The sequence below is a fragment of the Lemur catta genome, chromosome 12 (genome assembly GCF_020740605.2).
Source record: "Lemur catta isolate mLemCat1 chromosome 12, mLemCat1.pri, whole genome shotgun sequence".
Classification (NCBI taxonomy): Eukaryota; Metazoa; Chordata; class Mammalia; order Primates; family Lemuridae; genus Lemur; species Lemur catta.
The window spans coordinates 66,103,278-66,127,312 of NC_059139.1; the positions used below are offsets into that span (position 1 = coordinate 66,103,278).

The 24,035-nt window shown below is 33.5% G+C and overlaps 1 long non-coding RNA gene across 1 annotated transcript; it reads left to right on the forward strand.

The window, feature by feature from the left end:
- The first annotated feature begins 275 nt into the window (after window positions 1-275).
- LOC123648407 lies at window positions 276-6,620 on the forward strand. Its single transcript, XR_006738619.1, has 3 exons — window positions 276-467; window positions 2,348-2,460; window positions 6,452-6,620. It is a non-coding gene; the product is annotated as an uncharacterized LOC123648407 (long non-coding RNA).
- The last annotated feature ends 17,415 nt before the right edge of the window (window positions 6,621-24,035 follow it).

Here is a 24,035-nt window from a genome sequence, read left to right on the forward strand (position 1 = left end):
TAATTTTGTTATGCGTGAGTCAGAGTTATAAGTGTGCACATCACCCAGATAGTGTTCATTACACCCATTTTAAATTACTGCATAGTCACCTTCAAAAGAGTGATTTGTGTTTTATTTTACTTATTTAGGCTATAGTATGTGAATTATGTTATTTCTATTTTTCATGTGTTTATTCACTTATTCAGGAATTATTTCAGTATAGTTGGGGGAAAAAATCATTATAGTTATTAGCTATTGCTATTATACTGCTGTTAACAACTCACACCCAAACTGAGAGGTTTAACACCAAATCATTATTTTTTTCACTTACAGCTTCCTGGGTTGGCTCTGACTCTGCTCCGCTTGACTACAGAATGCAGATTGGATGCAGTTCTGCTCTGTGCATTTCTCCTTCTCTGGCTTTCCAGTGCACATTCTTCCCATAGTAAATGACAGAAGAGCAAGAACAAGACAACAGGCTAAAGCAGGTGGATGCTTCTTAAGGCCTTGGCTCGGAAATAACCCACATTCCATTAGCTTTAACAATTCACATGACCACGCCCAACATTAAGAGAGCAGAGAAATATCCTCTGGATAAAGGGAGAGGGTGATAAATATTTGCTTGAAAAACAATCTATCTATCACACATATTAGTCAAATATTCAAACCAAGTATGTGTGTGCACACTCAGTGTTATCTATTCTGGGCCTAGGAGAATGTTTTCTGAAGCTGGCATCTGGCTGACAATAAATAGGATTTCATTAGGCGAACAGTGAGGGAGAGTGAAAGTGCTCTGATAAATGAAACATTATCCAAGGAAGACTCACGGAAAGGAGCATGAGGGGTTGAAGGAACATGCTCTCATAGGGCTAGAGCATAGAGAGGGAGAAAGTGACAATATTATTTTAAGTCAGCTTCCTGGGAAAGAAAAATATTAATTCTGAGAAAGTCAATTTTACAAATGACAAATTTGTTGAAAGATAATTTGCTGAAAATCAATATTTGCCTAATAATCAAGTCTCAATTTTAAAACTTTCAAACAAGGTTTATAACAGGTTATATTGCATGATGGCTTCTACATATTTTGAGGATATTTTCAACACTTTACTTTTACTTTTAATGTGTCACTGTAATTTTGCTGAAGGTGGCCAAAGTTTAATGTAATAATTTTGTTCTCTGTACTTTGGGCCTTTGCCTTTGGAAAATGAAAATACCTTACATACTTTAATTTGAGATATTTGTCAAAATCAAATTTGTCTCAATAAACAGTTTCTCTCTTCTAATAAATTGGCAACCCAATCTTTTTTTAAAATATGTTTTAGTTCATAGATATCTTGACTTTCTTGATTAAATTAATGTTTTATATTTATTTTGGAAATGTGAAGAATGTTAAGTGTCTGAAATATATTCATTGGATACACTCATATGAGAAGCCGTGGTGAATTGACTTCAGGGAAACTAAAAGCAAATTAAAACACAGCTAAAACTTTTGGGAAAAAAAGGTCTTAAATGAGCATTGACCTCATGCTATGAAGACAAATTCATAAAACTTTACATATAATTAATGGAAAAGCATTTTAAATTTGGGGAGATATGTGTGTATGCGCACACGCGTGGACATTAAGTGAACTTTGGTAATTCCTCATTTTCACTATTTAAAATATGCATTTTCCATTTTACACAAAATTTAAACCTCCCATCTTTGGTTAGCATACTGTGAACTGTATGGCTTTCAGCATGTGCTAAATACTAGTTTATGTTTGCTTTTACATGATTCCCAAGACTATCTTTGGTGTCTGATTTACTTAGGTTTATTAGGGCTCCTTAATCATTTATTGTTAAAAGTCTGATCTAGTCACATTTTTTTTTTTTTAACCCTGTTGTCTTCTCTCAGCCAACAGTCTGTGGCTTCTTGCTATGTACCAGGCACAAATAGCCTTTTCTTGGCTATTCCTGGCTTCCTGCTTATACGGCTTATGCAGATAGTATTCCCCCTGCTCCCCAAGTTGTCTCCTGATGTCCTTTTTCACCTCATGTCTTTAGAGAGGACTTCTAGCGAGACTATGACATTCTATCGCTTTAAACATAAAATAAATCTCTTAGACTACTTTCTTCACCAGAACACTTTCCTACTCACCATCTCCACTGCTGGAAAAATATATCCATAAACTTTTATGATTACAAGAAGGTAGGCACAGAAGAATATTGTGAATTGATATTTGTGCATTTAATATGTTTTTCCATGTATACATAAAAAAGAATTATATATTTTTTTGGCCTGAGCTCATATCTATAGTCATACATTTAAGTAATTCCTGAAAAAGTAATGCATTTATTAAGAAATCTTTACCTCCCTTTTAAAATGCAGAGTCTCCACCTCCCTCCTTATTATATGAATGATTTGATAAAGTGAAGAGATCCGGTGTTTGGTCAGCCATTCATTTCATTCCCAAACATTTCCCTTCAACATCTGTTTGAAATGTGAGTTGTTTTCTTTTTGTTTACATTTTGTAACTTCGCTACAATGTTTTTTTGGTAACATAGCTCATTCTTTCTTTCCAATAGTTGTAATTATTGTTGCTTTAATTAAATCTCCACAAACTATGAATTATTTAGTTACTTGCAGTTATTGGATTTGTGTTTCTTGCCTACCTAGAGCTCACATTTCCAAATCACAGAGCAGGCTGCATTTCTCTGCATTTCCCTTCCTTTACTACATTTTACTGTATAAAACTAATATAAAAATATGAAGAAATCTATAATACAAACATAATATATTTGAATTTTCTTTTTATATAGAAAATTATGGATCTGTAATGTATTTTTATATTTGTTTCCATTTCTTTCCTATAATGATGATTTTACTCAGGTGAACTGTTGGTTTCAAAGGCCTAAATAAAATCCTTTGCCCACATTTCAAATTTCCTATAGATTTTTAATATCTTATAACCTATTTTAGAGTCTCTCTCTCATCTTTATATAACACTTTGCTCATTTTTCACATCCCGCTTTCTATGCTAAGTTTGTGCTCTCTTTGGTCATAGTGTATATAGTCACAGTTTTTCATTACAATTTATGACAGAATAAACTTCAAAGCCATTTTTTTTTCTTTAGATATAGATACTTTTAACATAAATCTTTATCAATTTCATTAGTTTTTTTTCAAGTTTGGTTTTACTTGAAATTTAACTTGATTGTTAAATTTCTCCACATAAATTCTTCTTAAACTTTACTGTGCTTCAAGATTATTTTAACAATCAGTTTCATTTTCTATATTGTTTGACACTAAGTAATATTAAAGTCTATATTTTTATTTTATGATTTTATTGTCATTTAACTATTTTTTAGACTGAATCTTGATATGTACAAGACATGACATTTTTGGTTTAAAGTGTTTTAATCATCCATTCTACTAAACTTTTCTTTCCAATTGATATCAACCTAGCTAAATTGCATAAATTATGTCTTATTATTAAAAAGAACATCATTTCAGCTATTTTTTGTTGATATTTTGCAACTAGCTAAAAATTTTGTTAAACTGATTCTTCTTTATTTATGCTAATGAGATTTAAAAATATATATTACATGAAATTATTTTTTGTGTATAAAAATCTTGATCAGTTTTCCATCAGGCAAATATATATTGATATTTTTTCTAGCATTGAGAATTATATTAATTCAGTTTTTGAAACTGTTATATCATGATCTTTCTGTGTGGCATTGTGGATGGTTATGAGTGTGCTCTCAATCTAATTTTCATCTCTTTTCTTTCTGAAAGACAGTTTTAAGGTTCATTCTTTAACTTTGGTCTTCCAAAATTTTACTACTATGTGTTTATGTGTGAATTTTTTAAATACCCTGTTTCAAAATATTTTGTATTACCTGAATTTTAAGATTCATATATTTAATCAATTCTGGGAATTTCTTAGCATATATATTATATATATATTTTACATATATATATAAAATGTTTATAGGAGTATTTTTTATTTCAAAATATTAAGGGGGTACAAATGTTTTATTTTTTAAATATTGAAACTAATTCAATATCCCTGGATCAAATAGTAGTTCTACTTGTAGCTCTTTGAGGTATCCCCATATTACTTTTCACAGAGGTTGTACTAGTTTGCTGTCCCACCAGAAGTATAGGAGTGTTCCTATCTCTCCGCATCCACATTCTCTTTGCTTATGCTTAAATAGGGTGTATGTGGTAGACTTTCTTATTCTATCTTACCTCTTAAATCCTTTCTTTTAATGTTTTTATAGTTTTGTATCTTTGTGTTATATTCTGGGCAATTTCAAAGATCTATTTTATAGTTTACTAATTTTCTTTTAGCTATATCTAATCTAGTATTTAATTATCCATTGAGATTATTTTGAATTAATTATTTTTTAATTAACAAACAATTTTTAGGGCAGTTTTAGTTCACAAAATAATTGAGCTGAAAGTACAGTGAATTTCCATAGGCTTCCTCTACTCCGCCCACCATTTCTCCTATTATTAACATCTTGCATTGATGTGGTATCTTTATTACAATTGATGAACTGATATTGATACATTATTATTAACTATGGTCCATAGTTTACATTAGGGCTTACCCTTTATATTTTATACTTTATATGAATTTTGACAAACATGTAATGCCATGTATCCACTGTTGTAGAATAATACAGAATAATTTCACTGCCCTAAAAATTTTTTTCTCTACCTATTTACCTCTCTCCATTCCTCATTTCCTTCTCCCCAAACCCTTGGCAACCAGTATTCTTTCTGCTGTCTTTATAGTCTTGCCTTTCTAAAATGTCATATAGTTGGAATCACATAGTATATAGTGTTTGGCTTCTTTCACTTACTAATATATATTTTAGGTTCTTCCTTGTCTTTTCATGGCTTAATAGCTCATTTCTTTTCACTAAATAATTAATATTCCATTGTGTGGATGTACACTGTATGGATTGTTTATTCATTCACCTATCAAAGGACATCTTTGTTGCTTCCAAGTTTTGGCAGTTGAGAATAAACTGCCAAAAACTGCCAAAAACATTTATGCACAGGTTTTTGTGTAAACATAAGTTTTGAGTAAATACCAAGAGCCAAAATTGTTGGATTTTATAGCAAAACTTTTTATGTTTAGCTTTGTAAGAAACTATCAAGTTGTCTTCCACAATGGCAGTAGCATTTTGTATCCAGCAATGAAGAAGAGTTCCTGTCACATCCTCACCTGTATTTGGTGTCCGTGCTTTGAATTTTGGCCATTTTAATAGGTGTGCAGTGGTATCTCATTGTTGTTTTAATTTCAAATTTCCTTGTGACATATGACTTTGAGCATCTTTTCATATGCTTATTTGCCATTTGTATATCTTCTTAACGAAGGGTCTGTTCAGATCTTTTGCCCACTTTTTACCTGGGCCATTTGTTTCATTACTGTTGAGTTTTAAGGGTTCGTTTTATATCTTGGATAAAATTATTTTATCAGGTAAATGTTTTGAAACTATTTTTATCTGTCTTTAGCTTGTGTTCATTTTGTTTCTATAGTGACTTTCCTAGAGTGGAAATTTTTACTTTCACTAAAGTCCAACTTATCCATTTTTCTTTCCTAGATCATGCTTTTGGTGTTTCACCCAAAAAGTCATAACTAAACCCAAGGTCATCTAGATTTTCTCCTGTTATTTTCTAAAAGCTTTTTTAATTTTGTATTTTACCTTTTAGTCATTCCTGATTAGGATGGCTCAATTCTCCATATGTCCACAAAGAATCTCAATTGGAGATTGAGATTTCTGAGCCCTTAGGATACTTTAGGGTGGCTATTGACTGAAGTTAATAAAGGTTACTTCACCCTTTCTTTCTATAAATAGAACAAAAGAAAATCTTGGAAAATCTAATCTGAAATTCTGAGCAACAGAATAAAATTAAAATAAGAAAGTAGATTGTGAAATATCTTCTAGAAACATGAAGAAACTGATTGAAGATGTACTTTTTAGGAATTGTATACCTAACTTTTTTCCTACTCTTTGAAAAAGTTATCTAACTGACTTATTTCTGGGTAAATTAAACCACTAATTCATCCAAATGGAGATGCACTGCCTAAGTTCTCACTGCTTTATGTCCTCTCTAAAAAAAGGAATGTTGCCTTCCTCTTTTGTTTTTGTATTTTTACTATGTGTACAAAATGTATATCATTGATAGGGCTGGATTACAGATCTATTTTTATTGTAAGAACTTATGAAAATAGATGGGGAAAAATATTTTGATGTAAATAGAGTTTTCAAAGATATAGTTATAACATTGGCATTGCAGCGTAGGCCTTTATCTAATTGGTTGGAATTTGGAGCAATTCTGCTCTTATAACAACTTAGCTTGTTCCCAGTTCTGGAATGGTTACTGGAGAAGCCTTCTTGCCATTATTAAAGTGTCTCTGTAGTGCTGTCTTAGTAAGTTTGGGCTTAAACAACAAAAATTTGTTTCTTACAGTTCTAGAGGCTGTAAGACTGAAAGTCTGAGACCAGGGTGCCAGCATGATCGAGTTCTGGTGAGGTCCCTCTTCTGACTGCAGACAGCTGACTTTTCGCTATATGGTCACATGATGAAAAGAGATTGCGAGAACTCTCTGTGGTCCCTTTGTAGGGGAACTAACCAGGCTGAGGCGAGAGGATTGCCTGAGGTCAGGAGTTTGAGACCGGCTGGGCAACATGGTGAGACCTTGTCTTTGAAAGAAAACATGAAAAAAATTAGTTGAGCATGGTGGCTAGGACCTATAGTCCTAGCTACTTGGGAGGTTGAAGCAGGAGGGTAGCTTAAGCCAAGGAGTTTGAGGCTGTGAGATATGATTATGCAACCACACTCCAGCCTGGGTGACAGCATGAGAGAGCATGAGATCCCATTTCTGAAAAAAAAGAAAAGAAATGGTACTAATCTATCATGAGGGCTCCACCTTCATGCACTAATTACCTCTTGAAGGCCTACCTCTTAATACCATTACATTAGTGGTTAGAATTTAAACATGTGTGTTTTGGGGGAGACACAAACATTCAGTCCATTGCAATTAACTGTGTCAGAAAGCAGCAAATTATTTAAAACAAAAATGATTATTCCATTTATTGGCTTGCTAGATGTATATTTTTGGAAATATTTCATGCTGCTTAAATATATTTTGTTTTTCACTCTATAAGAGAGACACTTAAAAATAGGAAGCAAGAGAGACTACTACATGTGTGCACACATGGTACTATCAGGATTAAAGCATTCCTGTGTGGGCACCAATCTGTTAAAATATGTAGATATGGTGACGTATTTAAACAATCATTTTTTTGAATGTCTTCTATGTGCATACCCCTGGGCCATGTGTCTGTACTAGGGGAATGATATGAAAATAAATGGTATAAACTTATCTTCAATGAATCTCTATTCTTGAAGGATGGATAGATTTATAGCCCTCTCTTCCCATGAATTTCATGACATTGTGCTCTTCTGATTTTCCCCCTACTTCTGTGCCCATACCTTCCCTGTTCCTTAGGAAATTTGTCCTTCTTTACTTCAAAGTGTAGCTACTCAAGGAACAGTGAAATCTCTCTCAATACATAACTTCCTAGGTCCGGAAATATGGGGGAAAAAAACTACAGCTCGTTACAGTTTTCTCTGACTTCAAATGTTTTAAAGTGCACATTTAGTCTGAATAAAATATAGTGACTATATATTTGATGCATTACACAAAAGTTTTGACTATTCTCATCTAAGATAACTGCAAGTATGTTATTCTTTAGAAGAAGTATTTTAAATTTAAATAAGTATGTTCATGTTTAGGTGGAAAATTCTTAGACCAGGTGTAGACTAATATCTTCAAATATTTAAGGTATGTAAACCTAAGAAATATATAAAAATGCCATAATTTAAAACCAATGGGAAGAACATTTTAAAGGGATATTTTAGAAAAAGAAGAAAATGGAAAGATTTCTCAATTTGAGATTGAAAAGTGAACACTCATGTTGGAACTAAAGCAATGATTAAACAGCAAAGTGATACTTATAAACAATTATATATTGACCAAGAAAATGTTGGATAATTCAGCTTCCTTAAACAATCTTGCTTCTCTGTTATGAAAGACCCTCGGTTCACATGGTAATAGCTGTTATCCTATGAATAGCTCTTGAGGATGTTTGTGAAATGTGTTATTGTGGTTATGAGTCATTCTAGTTACTGCCAATATTTCTTAATTTTCAGGAGTTAGAGGAAGATGACTTGGTTAAGCCAACATAATTGATGTAGCATATTGGTGAGGATTTATCATTACAGGCAATTGTTCTTGAATATTGTCTTTCTCTGAGTACTGGTAACCCCCTTGTTTTTAGCATATTTCTATAGAATATTGAGGTATTTCATACAAATATTTATTAACCTGAAGTTATTTCTGCTTCCAGGAAGATGACATACATTGACCATAGATGTTGAAACATTTAACACGTCTGATGCTATAAAGAGGCTTGCTAGTGCAATCAGAAATGTTTCATTTATTAACATTTCTGCAAGTCAAGCATAGCCCTCATGGTAAAGTATATCTAGGAATCACTAAGATACACTTTGCTTCCAGAGATCATTAGTCTTTTAATTCTTCTTCCTTACTCTAATCTGTCTTTAGATGTCTACATGCTTAGTAGATATCAATTAAAGCTTTCTTTCACACTTAGGGTTTGGCAAAATTACTTACCTCTCACTCAAAAAAATTGCAATGTTCTTTTCTCTGTATTTTTCTCAATATTTTTTCCTGAATTTTGTACCATTACTTCCTTCTATTAAATTTCAGAGTGATAAGGGATATCACAATCATAATTGAAAGCTGTTGTATATGAAGACAAATCCATCTGATATTACATTATATAAAACAATTATTCAAGATAACTATAACCATTGCAAGATGAAGGCAGAAATAATTTATTTTTCTCCATTTCATTTATTGATTCTACAAACATTATCAAATAGATACTATGTCCTTGCACTGTAGTATGATATTTCCTCTTGTGAGGGATGGATATATCTAACACATGTTTTAGTTTCTGAAGGTGCCCATATTATAATTGACATGTATGCATTACATAACGTTACTTTTTATTCTCAAAACTGGAGATAGGTTGAAGGTGAAATTAGTAATCAGTGGTATTGTACTGTTGAGAGAATATGGAATCTGGTACAGAGAAGACAGTACTTTTTACCTCAAAAGATATAAGTAAATAGAGAACTTATAATTCAGTTGATAGGTCCCGTGACAGAGAAAGCTGTATGGTATTATGGGAAGACACAGAAAGAGGAATGAAGAAAAACAGGGGTCAATGAAGGGAACTTCTGGGAGGAGGTACCATTTGCCTTGCATTTTCAAGGATAATTAAGTCCAAGTGGGAGGAAGAAATAGTGATAAACTTGAGAGGGTATCACTTGTTCAAGGAACTGGAGAAATTTAGCATGAGTGAAAGGCAGGGTTTGAGGAGAAGGGAAGACTGGCCCCTGAGGAGATCATCAGGGTGGGTGTTGTATATAAAGATAGATATTCCAGGTAAAGCCAGTGGGAGGCTGTGTGACTAGTGACACGTTATCTAACATTCCATGCTGCATTTTGTTTTTCTAAATAGAAAATGGGAAAGATAATTCTGGCTACCTCATAGGGTACTTGTAAGGCAAGAATGATTTTTTCCCATAGAACAGTGTCTGGCATGGTAAATACTGGGTAGATGCCAAGTTTACTGTTGAAAAATTTAAAGCAGAAAAATAATAGCTATATAAAACCTCATCCTGAGTGCATGTCTTCCTTTATGACATGTTTGGTATTTCCTGTATCATGATGGCATTTTCCTGGTTTTCTTAGAGTAATAGGGTAAACAAAGCAAAGAATTGCCTAATCACCAGGAAGTTCATTAAGAATGGTTTAATTGAAATTAGATTTTCAGACCACTTAATTAATATCACTCAGCCTTTCTATTTTAAGGATAATTTATCATGTTTTCCCACAGTGCATATTTGAACGGCTACCATAAACATGGCTTGATCAGCTCAATATTCTGTATAAATCTAATAGAAACCAGAGGCTCTCTCACTGTATCTGTTTCCTGACAAGAACAGTTCATGCCAAATTTCTGTGGCAAAGGTCAGTACTTAATAGATACTGTAGTACATTTAATAACCCTATAAAATCCTGGATGTTAAACCATAGCTTGGAAGCACAGCCCTATTTTTCACATATGTGCTTATGCACATAGATTTAGGTGCATGAATATATTTCTTAAGCATTTCCACTTCTTCTATTTCAAATGTATCTGAAAGGTAGGAAAATGTATGTTTTTGAGTTATTTTCACTAATGCCACCCTCATTTCTTTTATTTACACACTCTTTCAAGGTAAAATTAGAAGACATGTAACTGCGAAGAAAATTATTTTGTTGAATAACAAAGCATAACTGTTAGTGTTTTTCAAAATTATGTGGGAATAAAGATAATAGGGACCAGCTTAAAGCCCTGCAATGGTTTCCCTTCCCTTCCCTTCTCTGTCTGTCTCTATATAAAATCATCCCATAAGCAAAACTCTGATATTTATTTCCATTAAGATACTGAACGTTTTCCAAACCATTTTCGATCCAAAATTATAAGAAATAATTGAAAAATAATAAAATGTATCAGTATGTAGAACATTTCACTTGAAGAAATATTTGGAACTTTCATATGGCATTTTACTCATAAATTAGTGCTGCATACTGAGATGAATTTATGTTTACATATATATACTAACTAGGATAATAAGAGGATTTTTAAGATTATAAAGATACTCTTTCCCATTCCGCGAATTTGCTTCTACTATTTAAGTGCAAAAAGAAAGAGCACTGAGTGTCCATCACATTGGCATTCGAATTGAGGTTGTGGACAACAAGGCTAATGCAGTGTGGTTGCTGGAGGTGCTCTGTTGACTTCACATCTATTGTTAAATAGACTGCACTTGAGTGGCACCTACATGAATGTGACTATAGTTTTGAATTTTTTTTTAAAAAAGAAATTATCTAGCCCAACTGATTTTTCATATTTCTCTTAAACTGTGGAAGTGGAAAGAACCTGGGTAATTTTCTTCTCCTACCCTTGTATGGGCAGATGAAGACATGGAGAACCAGGAGGGTGAAGTTGACGGCCATTGTTGCTGGAGTATGGGACCCCTACCTCACAGGGAAGGAAGGTGCATCCCCAGGCTTCTGCCATGTCCAACTGGTCTCTCCTCATTTCTCCATGAGGCTCATTGCTTTCAATTTTTAAAATATTCATGAAAGTAATATGTACATTTCTATTAATATAAAGACAATGAATGGGTTATTTCCTTCTTACTGTGTTCCACTAGCCTGTGTTGGTGTGTTTTCAGCTTCTAAGTGGAAAGTAATAAAATTCAAACTTTCCAGCTGCCCAGCTAATCACCTTTCGATCTCCTCATGTTATGCTCATCATTTTATAATACACACATAGAGAAGACTTTCATGTGATGGGACATGAAACCATAGTAATAATATTGGGCACTGCCCTATTTTTGACTTAGACTAGTTTTCCATTTTCATTTCTGGAAAATGAATTTATTCTTAATTTAATAATTTTGCAATCATTCAGTGTTTTGGGGGTAAACAGGTATCTAATCTACATTTTGGAACAAGAAGTCCATTCACTTCCATTCTAATCAACATGTATTGATTCATTTCTATATTATTTTGATGAAAGAATTTTCATGCATAAAGCATCATAGTAGGTCTTAAGAATATTCTGTTAAGAGCTTACAATACAATGAAGAAGATAAGCATTTAAACAGGTAACTCTAATGTTAGTCAAGGTGACATGAGTGCTGGAAGGGAGCTGCATGCAGTGTCTAGTTTGGTCACAGAGAATGTCATTTTTATTTCTGATATAAGAGTGTGGAGATGACTTACTCTATGGAGCAAGCATGTGAGCACCTGGAACTTAGCACTCAGCTTAGTGTCCTTAAGTAGGTACGCAAAATATATTTGTTCACTGAACTGTTTAATGAAAAGTCTTGAGTCTTGAGATATGAGTATGACTTCAATAAGCAACCAAGATGAGATGGATTTTCATATCCAGGGAAACACAGGAGTTAAGGTTTAAAAGGGCCCACAATGGTAGAAGGGAGTCTTCTAGCATGTCTGGAGTGCTGGATTTATTTATGGTAGGATGAAATGATGCATCTGGCTTCAAAAATACGTAGAAATGAAGGTAGAATATATTTAATTTGAAAGGATATATACATGAAAATATTTCTTTTCACTTAATATGGGAAGAGCTGAAGTTTCTTAAATGCATCAGTGATAAAATATGAGAAGAAAATAATGATAGGATTATACTGACTTTTCAATTGTTAGAATGCAAAAGATGAGGAATAGAGGAAAATCAAAGAAAATTTGTAGATTTTTAGCTTGAGGAGTGACATTTAGCTATTTCCAGTGAAAGCAGGTGAAAAGAAACTGTTAAGTTTCTAAAAAGCCTGAATCAGAGCTTTCCAGTTGCTACTGTTTGTGTATAATGTAATTAACATAGACATTGTGGCAAAGAAACTTTCTGTGGGTCAGATGCTCATTCCTCTCCTCCACAGCTGTGATCACCTGACCTAGATTGTGAAATTGAGCTGCCACTTAGCCTGATTCATTAAGCAATATCCTAAACATAAATACAACAGTAGTAACATGAAATCTTACCAAATGGCTGTTAATGGAGATCTAAAAACCCATTATCTGGTAACTTACCCGTATATTATTTTTTCCTGCTAAAAATAGATTATTCAGACAATAGGTAGCCCTTAGTAGCATGTAAAGGAGCACACTTAAACAGCTCATTTCTAGTGAAAAAGCAAAGAAATTCTTCCGGCCTCAATGTCAGGAAAGTTAAAAAAAATGATTGCGATATTTCAAATCAAAACGAATTTATTAAACTTTATGGACAATTTTGAAAACTTTATTTGAAACAATACTTGAATTATCTGAAAAGTAATCCCATTGGATTCACAATCTTAATAAGAATTTTAGGCTGTTTGTTATTTCTGGCTCTTTATGCCACACATAATTTCATCACTCAAAAACTTTCTGAATGGTGAACTTACTCTCCCAATTTTCTCATTCCAGGCCTCTCACATGCAGACCTTCTTTTTTCCCTTTAGCATGCAGCATTTATTTGTTGTTTACATATAAATAACTTTTGAAAATAAAATATACAAATCATATTTAAAATTAAGGATGAGTGAGAGATAAATCAACCTCTAGTAGTCCTCAGTCCTTATATCCTAGATAAAAATCAATCCAATCAATAGTTTTCCATTTCTCTCTTCCTAATTCAACTCTTTCTTCACATAAAACTAATTTACATTAAGATTCCAATAGTTGATATTTCTCCCTAAGGGTATTTGCATTTTAAAAGCTTTTTGAACAAATAGCTATTTATGTCAAAATTAGAGTTTTTGGAATATCTTAAAGCACAGAAAGACTTGAAGTATTAAAGAGTTGAAAGACTGTCAGCTTGAAGTTCCATGAAGTGAGGTGACCGGTGAACTATATTTCATAAATAGGGACCATGTTTGGGGAAGAAGAGTGTTTCCAGGATTTGGAAATCGTATGATACCTGGAACTACCTACTTTCTAATTTATAAAGCCACCATTTGGCCAGCTAGCCACAATTCCTTACATTTCTGTTATCTCAGCCCAGACCATCCGAAATTTAACTGTGAAATATAAGTGAGTGGAGTTATCAATTATGAAGAGAAACAAAACAGAGAAAATTTTTTTATTCAGAGTCAGCAGGAGTATTAGTGTTTCTCTCTTCTGATAGGTGCCATGCTATTGGAAAATGGAGGCAGTTGACAAAGTAACCTGGAACTAAGAGGCATACTATTAGATGTGGGCACAGGAGAAATAAACACACAATACAGATTTTAAATATTGACTTACACTGAGGAAAAAGAAGTGATGAGGCTGTTATCATTGTACAGTTAAGACAAATCTTCCAATCAATCAACAGAAACAATTTAATATTAAAAAACCTCATTAGCAATTTATCATAAAAGTAGATGGACACAAATGAGATTAGAAATAATATTTCTAGATGGTACCTTAGCTCTGTATTTGCATGGATTTAAAAACCTTGATTAAATTTACATGACCTATTGTAATTAAAACTCAGCCAAGATAAGGTACTAAAGACAATTTATGGGATTGAACTTTTTTAAGAGCTGCATAAGAGATGAATGACCCCAATCTCTGCTATGATTCCAGGGCTCTCATTATAATTCTAGTGAGAAAAGCACCTAATGAAAGAGTTATGAGGAGGAAGCATGTTTATCAAACCTTGTTAATTTTATTATCCTTTGACCATCTAATAGCTCTACTGATGAAACCTTAAGGGAAGACTGTCTACTATGAAAGGAAGACTCCAATTAATCTCTACTTAAAGGGATTAATTTTTTCTCCCCTAAAAAAGTTGGCAGTGAGAAAAAGATTATTTTTTTCCTTTAATCAAAGAGAAACTTGAACCTCAAAATGCAACATAGTAAAATGGTGTCTTTGCGACTTTTTGCCTAATTTTTGCCTCTTGAGCCATACTTCACTGGTTGTGCCAACAGTCCTAATTTCGGGGTAAAATGCAAGCTACATTAACTGCTCAACTTGGTCAAGGTATACTACAGCACACACATAGAGTACACTATTTCAATTAATCCTCCTCAAATTTGTGCCTACCTTTTTGTTATTTTGCCTCTTTTCCCTTTTATTTGTAGATTAAGAAAGAAGCAAATACATGTGGCTATCCAGTTTTCCCCGCAACGTTTATTGAATAGGGCTTTTTTTCCCCAGTGTGCATTGTTGTCTGCTTTGTTAAAGATTAATTGGCTGCTGATAGATGGTTTTATATCTGGGTTCTCTATTCTGTTACATTGTTCTATGTCTCTATTTTTGTACCAATACCATGCTGCTTTGGTTACTATAGCCTTGTAGTATAGTTTTAAGTCTGGTAATATGATGCTTCTAGCTTTGTTCCTTTGCTTAGGATTGCATTGGCTATTTGGGCCCTTTTCTGGTTCCAAGTGAACCAGATAATCCATGGGCATGATATGTTTCTTCATTTCTTTGTAACATGTGCAATTTCTTTCTTCAGTGTTTCATACTTCTCTTTGTGGAGATCTTTCACCTCCTTTATTAAGTATATTCCTAGGAATTTTATTTTCTTTGTAGCTACTGTGAATGGTATTGAGTCTTGGATAGCCACATGCAAAAGAATGAAACAGGACTCCTATCTCTTGCCACTCACAAAAATTAATTCAAGATGGATAAAAGACTTAAATGTAAGGCCTGGAAGCATAAGGATTCTAGAAGAAAATGTAGGAAAGCCCCCTCTAGACATCTGTATAGACAAATAATTTATAACTAAGACCCTAGTGGCAATTACAGCAGCAACAAAAATAAGTGGGACTTGATTAAATCAAACAGCGTCTGTATGACTAAGGAAATATAATCAACATAGGAAATAGACAACCTACAGAATGGGAAAAAATATTTGCTATCTACACATTTGATAAAGGGCTAATATCCAGAATATACAAAGGACTCAAAGAGATCAGCAAGAAAAAAATTTAACAACCCCATGAAAAATTGGGCAAAAGACATGAACAGAAGTTTTTCAAAGGAAGATAGACAAATGGTCAAACACGTGAAACATACGAAAAAATACTTAACATCACTAATCATCAGGGAAATGCAAATTAAAACCATAATGAGATATCACCTTACTCCTATTAGAATGGCTTTTATTAAAAAATCCATAAAAGATGTGCACTGTTTAGGAAATGGGCACACTTGAAGCTCCGACTGGGGGGGATAGGGGGCAAGGGCAATATATATAACCTGAACTACTTTTGTACCCCCATAATAAGCTGAAATAAAAAAAAATTAAAAAAAGAACAAATAAATAAATAAAAATAAAATTAATAGAAACTATAAAAAAAATCTAAAAACAATAGATATTGGTGTGGATGCAGAGAGAAAGGAATGCTTATACATTCATACACTGGGACTGAAAATTAGTATAACCCCTATGGAAAACAGTATGGAGATTTCTCAAAGAACTAAACATAGACCTACCATTCAATTCAGCAGTCCCAGCACTGGATATCTACCTAAAGGAAAATAAGTCATTTCATCAAAAAGACACCTGCACACAAATGTTTATTGCAGCACAATGCACAATTCCAAAGACGTGGAATCAACCCAAGTGTCCATCAATTCATCAGTGGGTTAATGAAATGTGGTATATGTATACCATGGAGTACTACTTAGCCATAAAAAGGATGAGTTAATGTCTTTTGCAGCAATTTGGAAGGAATTGGAGACCATTATCTTAAGTGAAGTATCTCAAGAATGGAAAAACAAACACCACATCTACTCTCTAATAAATTGGAACTAACCGATGGGCACACAAGTGCACAGAGGGAAGTAAAAGTCATTGGAATTCAAGTAGTGGGGAAGGGGAGGAGGGGATGGGCAAAAACCCATCTAACAGGTACAATGAACACTGTTTCGGGTGATTGGCACATTTATAGCCCTGACTCAAGGCATGTATCTAAAACATCTGTATGCCCTTAATATTTTGAAATTAAAAAGGTAAAAAATATAGAGAACTTGACAGTTATGTTTTTCCCTTTTTCACCATTATTTGACTAAGACCATGCACATTGGCGTGAATAGAGCACTATTTAATTATTCAAAAATTAATTCTAAAAAAGAAGTGAATGAAGCTGAGAATCAGAATTTTTAAACATATAATTTATTTTTAAAGTCAGGTTTATTTAGGTAATCTATATATACAGTAAAATTTATCTTTTTAGGTATATAGTTCTATGAGTTTTGACAAACATATATAGTTGTTTAGCCACCACCACGAACTATAGAATATTAAATGGGATATTTGTTTCTAAAAATCTTTAGAGAAAGGACAAGTTGAGGAATTTTTGAGGTGGTAGAATAGAGTAAGTTGATTAGTGTGAGCAAGGGCATGAGAAAATAAGGCTGAGAGTAAGGAGGGAGGACAGAGAGGAGTTAAAAGAGAAGGGAAATTAAAGCGAAGAGTCAAATAAATGAGATGGGCTACAAGAACAGCGTGTGAGGGATAAAGACGGGGCTTTGGACTCTGAAAAAGGCCACATGTGTGGGAGACCTGGAGGCCGAGGGCAGAGGGGGAAGTAGCCTGACTCCTCTCATTACATCCATCCTCACGCCCAGCGCCCTCCCTCCCAGCCCCCTTGTGTGTCCCCAGTCCCCTCCATATTTCGCTGTGAGTCCTGTATGTTGGGAGACAGCCTTAAGCCACCTGTGCTTTGTGTTAATTGTTTGATTACATGGAGTTATGGAGCAGTCATTTTCAAACGTAAGTGTGATTTCATCATTATCTGTGGAGCATTTAAAAATATATGTGACTAGACTCAAATCTCAAAGATCATGCTTCAATAATTCTTAGAAGGAACCTCTTTTAAAAGGTTGAAAACCGTTGTAATTAGAGTAAAATATTTTAGTATCAACAACATTTACAGACACAAAATATGCCACAAAGAGATTATGCAGTGAGACCTCTTCCTGCTAAGATAGAAGGCACACAAAGGCTCATCCATCTCTGGACCAGCTCTTGTTCCTTGCCCTGCACAGAGCAGGATGGGTCAAATAACTGGCTGCAGAGTTGTGATTGCTGCCAATTACTTATTATAGTCTTTGACACCTCTCTGCAGTCCTTTCTTTTATATTAGAATAGCTTTCTGCCTATTCCCTTTTCACTTTTTAAATATACCCCCTCCAGCAGAAAAGGGCTGGCAGCCATGTATAGTCACACTAAAACTCCCTCTTTCTAGTCTATTAAATCTCTTCTTGGCATTTTCCAGCTATTTAACTTTAACTAAAAGAACTAGAAAATATTGAAACTTTTATTAAACCAGAGAACACAAAACAGCAACTTGCCAATTGAATATATGTTTTATTTGGTAAACAATATTTTTTTCATTAAAATTACTTAATCTGTTTCTTTTTCTTTTTCTTTTTTTTTTGAGACAGAGTCTCACTCTGTTGCCCGGGCTAGAGGGAGTGCCGTGGCGTCAGCCTAGCTCACAGCAACCTCAAACTCCTGGACTCAAGCGATCCTCCTGCCTCAGCCTCCCGAGTAGCTGGGACTATAGGCATGCGCCACCATGCCTGGCTAATTTTTTCTATATGTATTTTTAGCTGTCCATATAATTTCTTTCTAATTTTAGTAGAGACGGGGTCTCACTCTTGCTCAGGCTGGTCTCGAACTCTTGACCTCGAGCAATCCACCTGCCTCGGCCTCCCAGAGTGCTAGGATTACAGACATGAGCCACTGTGCCTGGCCTTTTTTAATGTATTTTTATTTTTAACATATTTTCTTTTTAATTGTTAAAATTATATATACTTATTGTGTACAACATGATGTTGTGAAATATATTTACATTGTAGAATGGTTAAACTGAGCAAATTAACATAAACGTTACCTCACATAGTTATTTTTGCGGTGAGAACACTTAAAATCTACTCTCTCATCATTTTTAAGAATACATAATATCATTATTAATTATAGCCACCGTGTTGTACAATAGATCTCTTGGACTTATTTATCTTATCTAACTGAATTTTGCATCCTTTGACCAAAGTATTGGTAAATAATATTTTGAAAATAATTTGAATTAGGTGCCCATATTTTAAAATGAAGATATTTTATAAAAGTACACCAATTTCTTCCTTGCTAAGATGTCTATAGTTTAAAATACTTTATGATTCATTTGACCAGCCTAAAAATAAATCAATAAATCAATAAAATACTTTGGTGTAATTAGTGCATTGCTACATATCTGTGCGTAATTTTAATTTTGATTCTAGGAATGATCAGCCAAAGTTAGTAATTTGCAGGAAAGGCTTTACACCTAAGACAGCTGTTTTAAGTTCTCTTTTTGCTTCTTGCCAAAACCAAACTTTTATCGGTGAAATTTTGTTCTTTTTACTTAGCTTGAATGGATGTTAGGATTAGGTTTCGGCAGGATGTGTGCATTAGCAGCTCATATGTGTCTTTAAATCTTGTGGAGATGATTATGAGTCATACCCAGAATCTGTATCCTGCACCCCACTGGGATGGCACCCAAGTTGGTGTCTAATCTGTCCTGTGGATAGCCATTGATTTAGGAGCTGTTAGGATAGCATGCCGTCAACAAGACAGCACAGAACACTTCCTCAGGAATCTTGCAGTTTCTGCTTTGCATAAATTCAGAAGGCTGAGGTCAGAGCACCTAAATGGCCAGAGGGAGACTTCTATAAAGAACATGTGATATTAACCTTTTTTTTTTCCACTTGCTACTGTTTCTCTTAAAAAAAAAAAAAAGTCTTTGTGCAGCAGATTTTGGTACAGAAGGTACTTTCCTTAAAACCTGGTGGTGAGTTTGTGAGTGAGAAGCAAACCTTCATCACCTCAGACTTCTTTGGCAGCTACTGCTATGTAGAAACTAATAGTTGTGTGAGCCCAAGTCCAAATTGGATTAGGTCCATCTGCAGCTCTCTTCTTAAAAAATAAGTAGGTGAAGCACCATTAGGCCTCCATTATTTTTGAAAGAAAACAATCAGAAAGACCTAAGCAGCAGCTACGTCCAGTACTGGGACAGGTATTCTCTACTTCTCACGTTAAACTCACCTGCTCTCTCTTACTCCCACCCTGCTGCTCTTATTTACATTTCCTACCTGGCCTATGGGCATTGGCATCTATGATCCCTGCATTGATGGAATTTCAGATCTCATCCAACAGGTGTGGCCCCAGCTCTCAGCTAAGTGGACTTCTCTTGGTGTTTACAGCTATGTATGTGAATAGTCCTGAAGGTAAACTCACATTTTTTTCATTTTGGTTCTTAGAGACATTAGATTAAACAGGCATCCAAGACCATTGACCTGTCTGTATTCTCTTCTTTTCTCTTTCCTCTCCCTTTATCTTAGTCTTTCCAATCTAGAAGTCCTTTATGCCCACTGCTTACTCCCCATAATGCCAATACCAGCTAATAATAGCCAGCCATAGCCCAGAGATCCATGGTTTCCAGCATTCAGACAACTAGGACAACAGAGCTCAGAATTAGCAGAAGCTTCCAAAACCTTCTCTTGAGTTTATGAAGAGGGATTGATCAAAGGGAAGGATAGGAGCCTTCCTACACACAAAATAGAGACGGTGAGAAATAAGGTCAGGAATCTTTGACCAAATCTGTATGTGTGTGTATGAATTACGGTGAAGATAAAAGAGTATGCACATATATGGGGTCAGAGAAAATTTGAAGTTTAAATAGTGAATGATTAAAATGAGAAGAGAACATCCGGCATTACTTATCACACAAAATAAATGCTCATCTGGGCCTTTTGAATAAGCTGCTTCCTATATGTTCTTACATCCCAATAGGACCATGATTATATATACCATTAAATATGAGCACAATTACATTAATAACTGTTGTATTAATTTAAATGTGCCAATTTGAAGAAAATTTATATAAATAAAGGAAATAGCTCCCTTGATTGCCATTCTGAAGTTTAATATAGTCATGTACAAACTTTCATGAGCAAATATTTCCTTAAAAATATATTAATATAAGATTTGTGGTAGCAGGGGTTTTGTTTGGATTGTCCACAGCAATCCCAGTGCTTAAACTAGTTGGCATAGAGTATGATGGATTTTTCAAATGGATTAATAACTGTGTGTGTGTTTGTGTGAGTGTATATATGTATATATGTTTGTGATACAATGAGAGTGAAGTATCTGACCATTTAGGTAGAGACATATGCTAATCTCTATAATTATACATTTGTTGTATTTTTTGAGTGAAACAAATTAAAATTATAGAATAAAATCATTCCAGTTCCTATATATACATTTCTTTATAAAGAATGATCTACTGACACACAAAGAATGAGTTTGGCTCAGTGTCTGATGCATATTAGAAATTCAGCACATGTTTATTAAATAAGAGAATGAAAGAAATACAAGCAGAGAAAAATAACTTCATGAAATAAGAGGATCGATACTGTGACATTTTATAACATTGCAATGGAAAATTTAAATCCTGATGTGATTTTGCAAATACTTTTTATGCATAAATGCTTTTCTGTGTTTAAAACAGTCTAGTTTATATAAAATAAAAGATTGTGTTTGTTTAATCTCAGTCAAGTGTTGACAACGTCTGCTGTTGGAATGAGAAAAATGTAATTTAATACAGAAAATTAAAAGCTTTTTAAAGCATACATCATAAAGGATGTGTCTATAGTTCCACGTACTCAAGTATCCTATTGTGTCAATGCATTATTCTCTACTTATCACGATTTTCATAGGAATACATTAAAATTAATATTGTTTCTCCCTGGAACATAAAATTATGGGGTAAGGTGATATAGAAAACTGAAAAGTCCAAAAAGTTATCATAAGAATAAATGTCCAAATACTGAAAAATGGTTATGTAAATGTTTCATCAACCTAACTGAATTGTAAAGACTATGTAATCAATTATAAACATCCTTAAAAAGAATGATAATGCAACTATGTATGAGAATAAATGCTAAAGTATGGGAGTTGGGAGAAAATTATTTAAAAAATATTTTTAAATGGTAGGATTTGAGTTTCCTATTTTTACTTCTGATTGTTATGTTTGCTCCAGAAGAAGTGAAAAATTATTCACAAAATTTATTTTACATGCATAAACATCTTTCCAAAATTGATGTTTGCTATATGGTGTATTCCTTTGAAGAACCCTGAAGTAAAATTGTACTTAAAATTAAACCTTCTAACCCTGTAACTCTCACTTTTTCATTAGATAAATAAATGTCTATTCTATTATGTAATATTGGTGGGATCTAAGGTTTACCCTGAAGTTTATTCTCCAATATCTATTTATGCTAGAGAATTTGTAAAAAGCCAAGGTCAGGCATTTTCAACCCTTATTCTTCCTTGGGTCATATCTTGGTTGTTTAAGGTCATTACTCTGATGGAGAAGATGGATGATAGGTGCCTCAGAGGTGAAAAGGAAAATTAATTTAAGACACCTCATCAATATTCCTTATGCAAATTGTAAGGCTGTCTAATTTTTACTTCAATTATTGGTACCTAGTTAATCTAACCTTTGGCATCAGTTAAGGGCAGTGAGCTGGAGCATTTATTTTTTAAAAAACCAGTTAGTTTTCCATTTTTCTCAAAAGTATGAGTCAATAAGATAATGCTTACAATTATTTAGTTATGGAATTAACATTACTTAGATATAAAACAAATATTAGCCAAAAGGTGATATTAATAGTGATAGCAATATGAACAGACAAAATTGATGCTATATCTAAATGGAGCTCTGCAAATATATTTTAAAATCATTAACTTTCCAGAATTATCTTTGACTTGAACAATTGTTAACTAACTTCACCTCCATTTATCAGTGACACCACCTTTCCTTTCTGGTTTTCCAGTCCTTTAATAGTTCCTGAGGTCACTGGAGATTCAGTGAAAACCTGATTCCATCAGAGTCCACTCACAGTCATATCTTTAAGATGAAAGGGAGTCGGAGAAGATGCATTTTCTTTTATTTTACTGTTTAATTTTACTTATCTCCCTGACTAATTTTCATTCAATTTGAAAAAAATATGTTTAAATTTTTAAGAATAAGGATATATGATCTTAAATGTATAACAAGTAAAGGTGATCCTGCTAAAATGGAAAGTAGTAGAAGACATAGAAAGCCCAACAGAAGATGAAAGTTAACATAAACTGATGTAATGCAATTATTTAAAAATCAAAATGTTTGATAATTTTAAAAATATCTCATATAGAGTAGACATGATGCAAACATTACTTAGGTCTAGTTGAGCAGTATACAGCTCAGACCACCTAATTTATTTCTCAATCTAGTGTACTTTAGAGACTGAAGAGCTGGGCCACTATTCATTTTTGTCATTGTGGTCTTAGGTGTCATATGAGCAATTATGGGTATATTAGAGGGAGAAAGATAAGTCAGATTATATTAAATTCCTGATGAATGTTAGTAATTCTATTCCAATGCCCATATATTTAAGTCTGAGTTTTATCTTCTGATTAAAATTTGAAAACATCATGATTTGTGTAGAATTATCTCTGAGTTCATATCCAGATTCTCTATATCTAATATGCAACTATTTAGTTATGTGTTCCAGGTCCATAGACTTTAATTATTTGTCAGTAATTATTCTTTGCACCATTGTGTTATTTTTTCTTTATTGTATTCTTGTCACTAATGGCCCTATTCAACAAAAACAAATGAATTTCTCTTTTTATACTCTCAGGAGATTTTTTTAATGATCTGGAAATGTTACTTTTAACTATACAGGTGGTTAAGTTTATGTATCTCTTTTTCTTCTGTAATTACTAGAATTTTTTTTTCTTTTTAGTTGTCTGTCTTCTTGGCTAAAGATATTTAAAAGGATGAGAGTTTACTTGGGGGATGACACTTCTAATTGAAAAAAAAGTAGAGATAGGCACTGTGGGTGATATTGAATCTGGCAAGCATAAAACAAACGGAGATGATTTTCTGTGAAAAGTAAAACCTGACCTATAATTTCAAGTTAGTTATTTAATAAGGGTTAGTCAGAAGTTTTTTGTGATCTTGCTTCAGAGATGAACCAATGAAAACATTCAATTTTTAATATAAATTCTTTAAAAGATGGCCCACTCTCTGAAAGTTTTCTCTGAAAACTTAATGTAATGAGCTGTTTTCCTTAATCTTTTGCTTCTGGAAAATAATATGAATTTTATAAGATATAAATAAAAATACTGACCATAATTTTTAGAATTTTCTCATAGTACCTCAGGCACAGTTTTCAATTCCTATTTGTAGGGCTTAAAAATATCATGCCTAAACTCAATCCCTAAAAACATCTTATTTAATGGCTCTGGGGTGGAGCCCAAATAACCTGTATTTGCAAAAAGTTCCACAAGTAAATGCAAAATTGTGTTTTCAAAGC